Source organism: Pecten maximus, chromosome 2 (genome assembly GCF_902652985.1).
Source record: "Pecten maximus chromosome 2, xPecMax1.1, whole genome shotgun sequence".
Taxonomy (NCBI): Eukaryota; Metazoa; Mollusca; class Bivalvia; order Pectinida; family Pectinidae; genus Pecten; species Pecten maximus.
The window spans coordinates 12,388,248-12,398,009 of record NC_047016.1 but is presented as its reverse complement, the minus strand read 5'-3'; the positions used below and the strand labels follow the sequence as shown (position 1 = coordinate 12,398,009).

General features: G+C 35.7%; 1 long non-coding RNA gene across 1 annotated transcript; it reads left to right on the top strand.

The window, feature by feature from the left end:
• Positions 1-5,198: 5,198 nt before the first annotated feature.
• Positions 5,199-8,597, top strand: LOC117317868. Its single transcript, XR_004530265.1, has 4 exons — positions 5,199-5,286; positions 6,039-6,154; positions 6,725-7,236; positions 8,480-8,597. It is a non-coding gene; the product is annotated as an uncharacterized LOC117317868 (long non-coding RNA).
• Positions 8,598-9,762: the final 1,165 nt, after the last annotated feature.

The window sequence follows — 9,762 nt, the reverse complement described above, 5'->3', positions numbered from 1 at the left end:
AGTGAAAATGTAAGTTTTTCGTTTTTGACCAATGAGAGCGAACCTTTGTATTCACCTCGTTGAAACTTACCGATTTTTCCAATCGAAGCGGAGATAGATAAATTGGTTATTTTGCTGAATTTTTGAAATATTCTGACCAGTATTTGACTTAATACTCACTTGACGTTAGCTATTCATGCACAGATTCTCCGATAACAGCAGAAAACGCTTACATTGCGCTGAGCAGTCCTTTCAAAATGGCGCCGTCATGTTGACGTGGAGTAACGTCACAAAGAGATGACGTCATTACTGATTCCATCACTTTTTGACTATTAATTTTTCGATGTTTTTAATTTTGTTTTTAAGTTTCTGAAATGCAATAAAAAGAAAATTGAATGGTTTCCCGTTAAATATAACATATATTTCACTCGTATGACAGAATATTTCGATATTTTTCACTCGTACTTCGCACTCGTGAAAATATCGATATTCTGTCATACTCTTTATGCTATATTTAACGGGAAACCATTCAATATCCTCTATTTATTCTACTGGCAAAAATGCAATAAAGGAGTATATTGACAATTGTACCTCATTTATAAAAACAAAATCTTAGTGATAGGTAACTCATTTATAAAAACTGTAGAGATAGCAAACTCATTTATAAAAACTGTAGAGATAGCTAACTCATTTATAAAAACTGTAGAGATAGCAAACTCATTTATAAAAACTATAGAGGTAGGTAGCTCATTTATATAAAAAAAAAAAAATAGTAGAGATAGTTACCTCATTTTACAAATAAGATGTCTCGATGAATAACAGACCACATCGACCCACTGAAAATTTACAACGGAAGATAGGCAAACGCAGTTTTCTCCTCCAAAAGCATTCTGTGGCTCTGTAGGTGCCCAGTCCGTGTTTTCGACCCGACTGTCAGTGTTCGGCCAGACCCACTGTCCCTCCACCTCTACATCCGTGGAACTGATGTAGTAACACCCTAAGTAAAAAATCAACATATCTATGCCGGTATGCTTAAACTAGAATGCGTTTCCTTTTTAACCAAACATTGATACATTCTTAATACAACCGTGGCATTGTCAGAACGGATATATCAAATAGGCTAAGGATTTCATCAGGTGCATAAAAAGAAAAATTGTGGAAATCGTACGTCTCATTAATCATATAAAAATATAATATTCTGTGATTTTATTTCTCATTATTTATAGCTAGATCGAATGAAATATCTAGACATTTTAAAATCGCTTGGTACTAAACAAAACTAAGCAATAAAGTTGCGATTCAAGCATAATTTATATAGGTACAGCGTGCGCACTTGTGCATTTACCCAATACTTCATTTAAATACAGGATTCATTGAGCTTTCATTTTCCACGATTTCCTATATTTAGGCGTTTTAATTCTGTATTGGCAAGGACATTCCCACCAATTTCTATTTCCTATTTTGAAGCTGGCAAAAGCTATTTCAAAGGTCATTAGAGTTCTTAAAATATACAGAGCAGAAATTTTGCAACATGTGCGAATATTTTTTCAAGGGAGAAAGTATGCTGTTAATCGATCGTTAACTATATTATCAAAATAGTATAATTTTTCAGGATTATTTTTATATAGGATTATGTAAATGATCATGTTTAAAAGATAAGAAGTAATTATTTAATAGTTGCCTGATGCATGCATGTGTTGTAGTTATGATTGTATGAATGCATTCTCCTTCTCGTCCAGGATGTCCGCCAAATAACCATGGAGGGATTTACAATGAGACTGGAACATAATAATGTTTATTATTAATGTCAAACATGGTATTAAAACTCGTATTCAATATCAGGTATAGCACCAATTAATTCTGCTATGTGAGACGATTTCTTACGTAATTATCTTTCCTTTTACGTAATTACAGGAGTAGTCGTGTGACACATTTGGTGCCACAACACTTACTATTGCCTCAGTCCAAGTATCTTGCTCCCCGGTGACAAACAAATAACACGAGTCTTCGTAATATGACCAGCCGTTTCGACAGTGACTTGCTGTTGATGGTAAACCACCTAAAATGCATAAAGTCAAAGGTAGCAATTGTTTTTATAATCCACAAGACTTGGCATCCAGTATCTCGATGCAGTAAACAGGCATACAAATGTACTTCAGTGTCCGAACTAAGCAACTAATTCGTATCAATAACATATCAACCTTAATTGTAATCAATGTTGATGTTCGGAATTGAAACATTTCCTAATTATTAGTAATCTCTATAATACAAGATTAATGCCATCCTCAATCTGATCCTGGCTGTTACGAGGACGTTATACCCCTATAAAGCAAAAACACACAAACACAAAACTATTTGTGGTAGCTTAGGAGAAGCATTTCTTCCTGAAATGACCAGATGTATCAATTAACAATATATTGTTGATATCCTATTGATGAACTTATCAAATGACCAGATGGATTACGTCACAAAGCATCGATTTTAAAATTCATTCACTTAACACAAAAAGCAACGCTTATTGTATGATTATTTCGTCAACATGAGTTCTTTTGAAGATTTAACCAAAGCGATCCGTGTATAGTGTTTTGAAATGTTTACATTCAACAAAACCATGTATATCAGAATCATCCAGAACGTCACGTTATACATTAGATTCCAACACGATTACACAAACATTAGTTTCCCTAACTTATATCTGTGACCTCAATACATCACAACTACTCTCCCTTCAACTCTATATCTGTGACCTCAATACATCACAACTACTCTCCCTTCAACTCTATATCTGTGACCTCAATACATCACAACTACTGTCACTTAACCTCTATATCTGTGGCCTCAATACATCACAACTACTCTCCCTTCAACTCTATATCTGTGACCTCAATACTTCACAACTACTGTCACTTAACCTCTATATCTGTGGCCTCGATACATCACAACTACTCTCCCTTCAACTCTATATCTGTGACCTCAATACATCACAACTACTCTCCCTTCAACTCTATATCTGTGACCTCAATACATCACAACTACTCTCCCTTCAACTCTATATCTGTGACCTCAATACATCACAACTACTCTCCCTTCAACTCTATATCTGTGGCCTCGATACATCACAACTACTGTCACTTAACCTCTATATCTGTGGCCTCGATACATCACAACTACTGTCACTTAACCTCTATATCTGTGGCCTCGATACATCACAACTACTCTCCCTTCAACTCTATATCTGTGGCCTCTATACATCACAACTACTGTCACTTAACCTCTATATCTGTGACCTCAATACATCACAACTACTGTCACTTAACCTCTATATCTGTGACCTCAATACATCACAACTACTGTCACTTAACCTCTATATCTGTGACCTCAATACATCACAACTACTCTCCCTTCAACTCTATATCTGTGGCCTCAATACATCACAACTACTCTCCCTTCAACTCTATATCTGTGACCTCAATACATCACAACTACTGTCACTTAACCTCTATATCTGTGACCTCAATACATCACAACTACTGTCACTTAACCTCTATATCTGTGACCTCAATACATCACAACTACTGTCACTTAACCTCTATATCTGTGACCTCAATACATCACAACTACTGTCACTTAACCTCTATATCTGTGACCTCAATACATCACAACTACTCTCCCTTAACCTCTATATCTGTGGCCTCGATATATCACAACTACTGTCACTTAACCTCTATATATGTGACCTCAATACATCACAACTACTCTCCCTTCAACTCTATATCTGTGGCCTCAATACATCACAACTACTCTCCCGTCAACTCTATATCTGTGACCTCAATCCATCACAACTACTGTCACTTAACCTCTATATCTGTGGCCTCAATACATCACAACTACTCTCCCTTAACCTCTATATCTGTGACCTCAATACATCACACCTACTCTCCCGTCAACTCTATATCTGTGACCTCAATCCATCACAACTACTGTCACTTAACCTCTATATCTGTGACCTCAATACATCACAACTCTAGATATGGAAACTGATAATTGAAGTAAGCGGCTGCTGTTGAAGAGTTTTTAGTGTCCTTAATTTAAATTTAAATTTCAAATAAATCTTTTGTTATTTGAAGAAAAGGACATCATCAATAAGCCCTCAGGTCACATTGAACGACTTTTGCAAGGTCCATGTTGCCTGTTCTGATAAGTTCTTCAATATTATCGTGTGAAAACAAACACAATTCGGCCAACAGCGAGGCACAGTTTGGTCCCACGGTCATGTCAGAGGTCAGTAGGATGATCTGGTCACTAAACCCAATAAAGATGTTGTCAGTCAGAAATTCATTCATTCTCATAATTAATTTCTTCAGTGTAAAACATTTTCATCATTTCTTAAGTATTTTCTATGGTCCCTGGTTGTAGGTTTAATGAAAAGTGCTCCCGTATACAAGGACCCATTAGTGATGGTAAGGGCCTAAAGTGTTGATACCTAGGAAGCGACTAGTTTAACCTTTGGAATTAAACGTCCACGGGCAGTATTAAATCATTGGTATTTATTAGTGACAAAATGTATTATTGGCACGTCATCGGGGACTTCCGGGTCCCTGTGCTCAATACTAAGTAATGTATTGTTTTCATTACAGTTTTATATGAGCTCATTAACGTAGAATGGCGTATAACACCAGTAGGCCTCAATTTGACACTTATCAATTGCATAAATATCAACAGGCCTATATATCAGTATTTCCAAAACACTCCCTAATAATGCAAAGAGCAGGAGAACACATCGACATGATGTACCAATGGCCATGTAGATTTATGACATCAACGGATGGTACATATTATAGCTTGCTGCCTACACTATAGAAGAGATAAACATTCTCCCCAAAAATATGTTCTGACGACATCTCGTTAATTCACTATAGAGAATAATAATCTAAACGTGGTTTCGATCTCGGATTTGATCAATAAGTCAGGAATATGTATAGGACTTTGGAATTTCCCATACTAATACAACTTGGCTATTTATATTTTATGAAGTGTAGGTACAAATGTACAGTTATAAAATAGAGGTACGACATCTTTAAAGGACTTCGCTGTATATAATAGAATCTTTATAACAGTTGTAGAAATACAATAGTATGTAATGCCAACAGGCCACGGAATTCTTATCAGGAATCTAACACGTAATTTCAGACATAAGGTCAAGGTTATATGCTACACATCAAAGATAAACAATGGTCACCCTGTGTTGTTCAAATATGGAGCTCCTGTTCTTTTGTCTTGGAATTTTTACTCTAACTGGAATCGAAGGTATATCTTTGGCGCACCAACTCACATTTATTTATACAACTCAATGAAATGTATATTGTAAGTTATGGTGTCAGTAAGGATTTTGAATTTTGGTAATAAAGAAAAGTTTTGATTTCGTTATTTCAGCATAGTCGTTTTAAACCTATTTTCAAAGCGTAAGTCACCTAGTAAGAATTAGATGAAGTGTGGTTTCGATGAAAAGACAGCATCTATATTGAAATAAATACCGTTTCGTTGGTACGATTGGTTAATACATACACTAATTCAGAGTGAAACGAAATAGCAACATGCCTGCCTCCAGTTGTGTGACACAGCGCTGCTGTTTTAGGAAATAAAAGATAGGACACTAATGTTTACAGTAAACAGTTTGATGCAAAACGTTTTTGTTTTTGATTTTTGATTTTTCAGCTTTAAAGAAATACACCGTTTTATTTCTTCTTTTTTTTTACTTGATATTTCAGTGTGATATGATAATTTTTACAAGATATGTTCCTTTATTTTCCCTCAAAGTCGAAAGCTTTAGTTACCTGAGCTTGGTAATTGTTCATTTCTGTCGAAAATAAACGATATTCTCAAAATGCACAATAATGTCAACTTCGGCAGTTGTCTTTATTGAAGACATTTCTCGATAACATTACGTTTTAAATACATTTCTATTATCAAATCATGTTATCTGTTTTTTTTTTGTTTTTTTTTTTTTTCTTCTTTTAAGTCTAAATTCAGAAATATGGTTTTAATCTCGTGCATTTCAGGTAGTTTTCCAGCTAATACATCACAAGCTGGTCAATGTAGGAACGGCTGGTCACACTACGAGGGCTCGTGTTATTTGTTTGTCAACAACGAACATGATACCTGGATTGAGGCAACAGTAAGTGTTGACAAAATAGTAACGTTGGAAGCTGCCGGAAATTGAAAAAAAAAACATGGTTTCGAGAAATGCAGGTTAATAAGGATATCATCGAGTTAAGCGGTATGGCGTTAGATATATTTGAAGTTCGTTGATGTAACCTAATGGCTCTTTTGTCACCACCTGGTTGTCTTTTTCAGGACTTGACATTAACCGGATTTAATCTAGATTAACAGGACTTGACATTAACCGGATTTAATCTAGATTAACAGGACTTGACATTAACCGGATTTAATCTAGATTAACAGGACTTGACATTAACCGGATTTAACCTAGATTAACAGGACATGACATTAACCGGATTTAACCTAGATTAACAGGACATGACATTAACCGGATTTAACCTAGATTTACATGACTGGGAAGTCGATCAATCTTATTACGCTAATTTCCCTTATAAGTTTTCAATGGTATCTGTGAACATTTGTATTTGATTCCAATTTTGTCCTCGTTTTATAAATAATGTGCTTGAGTTTTGATTTCGTTAATATTACGTAATCCGCGGTATTTATTGAATATTCCATGTTTCAGTCTCATTGCAATATACTCCATGGGTATTTGGCGGACGTCTTAGACGAGAGGGAGAATACATTCTTAAAGTCAGAGCTACAGCACATGCGTGCAATAGGCATGTATAAATACAAAGTCATTCCATTGGCTATGATGACTAATACACTCTATCACTAAAAGAAATGTTGTAATAAATGTTACCCTTATCTCTTCAAAATTAACATAATCGCATCAATGATATATCTATGTAATATTAATTAAAAGAATAGTGCATTATAACTTCAACACACTATAAGCATTTAATATGTTTTAAACCATTTAGGGTGTTACTACATTAGTGCCACGGATGTAGAGATGGAGGGACGGTGGGTCTGGCCGAACACTGATACTCCAGTTGAATACTCGGACTGGGGATCGGGAGAGCCAGAGAAAAATGGAGGCGGAGAAAACTGTGCTTGTCTACGTGAAAGTAAACACTTCCAGTGGATAGATGTGCCCTGTCATTCACTACGACATTTTATTTGCAAAATGAGGTACTGATTTAACATTCTCTGGGAAATAAGCAACGCTCTGAATGTCATCTTTGTTCAGTGAAAAGATGCCATTTGACAGTCCTTCTCTTAATATATTGTAGTTAGCAAGCCACAATATGTACAAGTCCATTGATGTCATAAATCTACATGGCCATTGGTACATCATGTCGATGTGTTCTGTTCTTTGCATTATTAGGGAGTATTTTGCAAATACTGATATATACAGTTTGGAACTATATACTGTCTTTTAAACATTACTATGTCCTGGAAAAGGTTTTTTTCCCTTATCATCAGAATCAACAATGTCATAGTAGGTTGAATTACTGCTTTCTTTAACAAGCATGAAAATGAAAATCAGTCTCTGTAACGAATATCATAAGTATTCATGTGCAAAACTGGTTGCTATGGAACTCTGTACCCAAATTCTCAATTGTAATTTTTGGTCATGATGTAATTGATAGGTGATCAGTTACCAGAGAATGACCCATATGAAAGTCAAAATGCTCTCGTCTGCATAACGACAGTTGTTAGTGAGCATCGGAATCAGGTTTTATGTTATATCATTAAAGTTTACTGGCGTGTCCCCGAGATCAGCTGTTACTTCCTCGGTATCAGGGTATGCGTAGTTTGATATTGTTTATATTATTAAAGTTTATTGGCGAGTCACGAGATCGACTGATAGTGACCACCATCCACGGTATCAGGGTATGTGTAGTTTGATGTGTAGGTCATATCTTAAAAGTTTACTGGCGAGTCACGAGATCGGCTGTTACTGCGTACCGCGTTTATATTTCTATGAATGGTGACATCGGTTCCAAATGAACCCGTACAAATGTACATTATGTTCTTTAAAAAGATATCCAATATATAGGGTTCATGCTGCCCCTCTGCTATACTTTACCATTTGTTCAGGCCCAGTTCCCCGACTTTCCTTCCTGATTTCCGTAGTTTTGGCGCTGATAATCTCCGACCTTTGACGAGTTCTAGAACTCTCTACTAAATTCATTAAGGTGTTTTTCACTTGTTTTTTTTTTTTTTTGTGAATTTTGATATCGTGTCATTTGACACCCAGCATGCGTGTGCATGTCTATATTTACAGTAATCGTTCGTATAGCACGAAAAAAAATACAATTTTGGACACATGTATTTAATCAATCAGTAAGGTATGTAAAATTCAGTTTGGATTTTAACACACTGTTTTCATATCGAAATATGCGCTAATTCAAAACAATTTGTGTTTCAGGTTAGGTGATGATGGGATGCATGAGATCATTGGATGAAAAGTGAAATCTAATTCGATTATTTGTATTCGGTTAATTGTTGATTGAGTTACAAATAATCAAGCATGTTTTATTTAGTTATTGTTTTTGTTTTTGTTATTATTAATATTTATTTTTTAAAGATGTTTGTAGGATCTCGAAAAGATATATAAAGCATAGCACCTTTCAATACAAATTAGAGTTTATACATTATGAATACCTGGGATAAAGAAGATGCCGCATACATGTTTTATTCTCATGCTTATAGGAGGAATGTGTGCGGAGATAGTTAATTAGTCCGATACTTCGTGAATGAATTTGAAATTGAACAAGGCACGTGTTTGTGTATAGAAGATACGTGGTAACAAGGCACGTGTTTGTGTATAGTAGATACGTGGTAACAAGGCACGTGTTTGTGTATAGTAAATATGTGGTAACAAGGCACGTGTTTATGTATAGTAGATACGTGGTAACAAGGCACGTGTTTGTGTATAGTAGATACGTGGTAACAAGGCACGTGTTTGTGTATAGTACATACGTGGTAACAAGGCACGTGTTTATGTATAGTACATACGTGGTAACAAGGCACGTGTTTGTGTATAGTAGATACGTGGTAACAAGGCACGTGTTTGTGTATAGTGCATACGTGGTAACAAGGCACGTGTTTGTGTATGGTAAATACCTGGTAACAAGACACGTGTTTGTGTATAGTACATACGTAGTAACAAGGCACGTGTTTGTGTATAGTACATACGTAGTAACAAGGCACGTGTTTGTGTATAGTAGATACGTGGTAATACGGTACGCGAGTCTATACTACAATGTGATTGTCTGTTTGCTTCCAAAGATAATGATTTTTTTCTGACTTGACACACAGAGTACAAATATATAAAGGCGGGTATAAAGGCGGTATCTATCAAATCCAAGAAACAGACTGTGAGTCGTTTTACTGATTTGAAACCGGAATTGGTTTGGGCCAGAGGATTGAGACCAAAACGAGTAACCAGATTCTTCCGTCACATGTTTATTTATTTACCACTTAAAACCCACTATTAATGTGACAAAGGCTGTATGTTAAGTTTGAGCAAACTGTGATATTGAGGTGAACTCTGGTGTTTGTGGAGCTATCACCCAGTTGGCAGCTCTGTCGCAGCTCATACATTTATACCATGGACAGGCAAATCGCATGCATTACCACAGACACAGTAAATATGAAATGACTTTAAAAGGATAAATCACAGGTCACAAGACAAGACAACCCATGTAC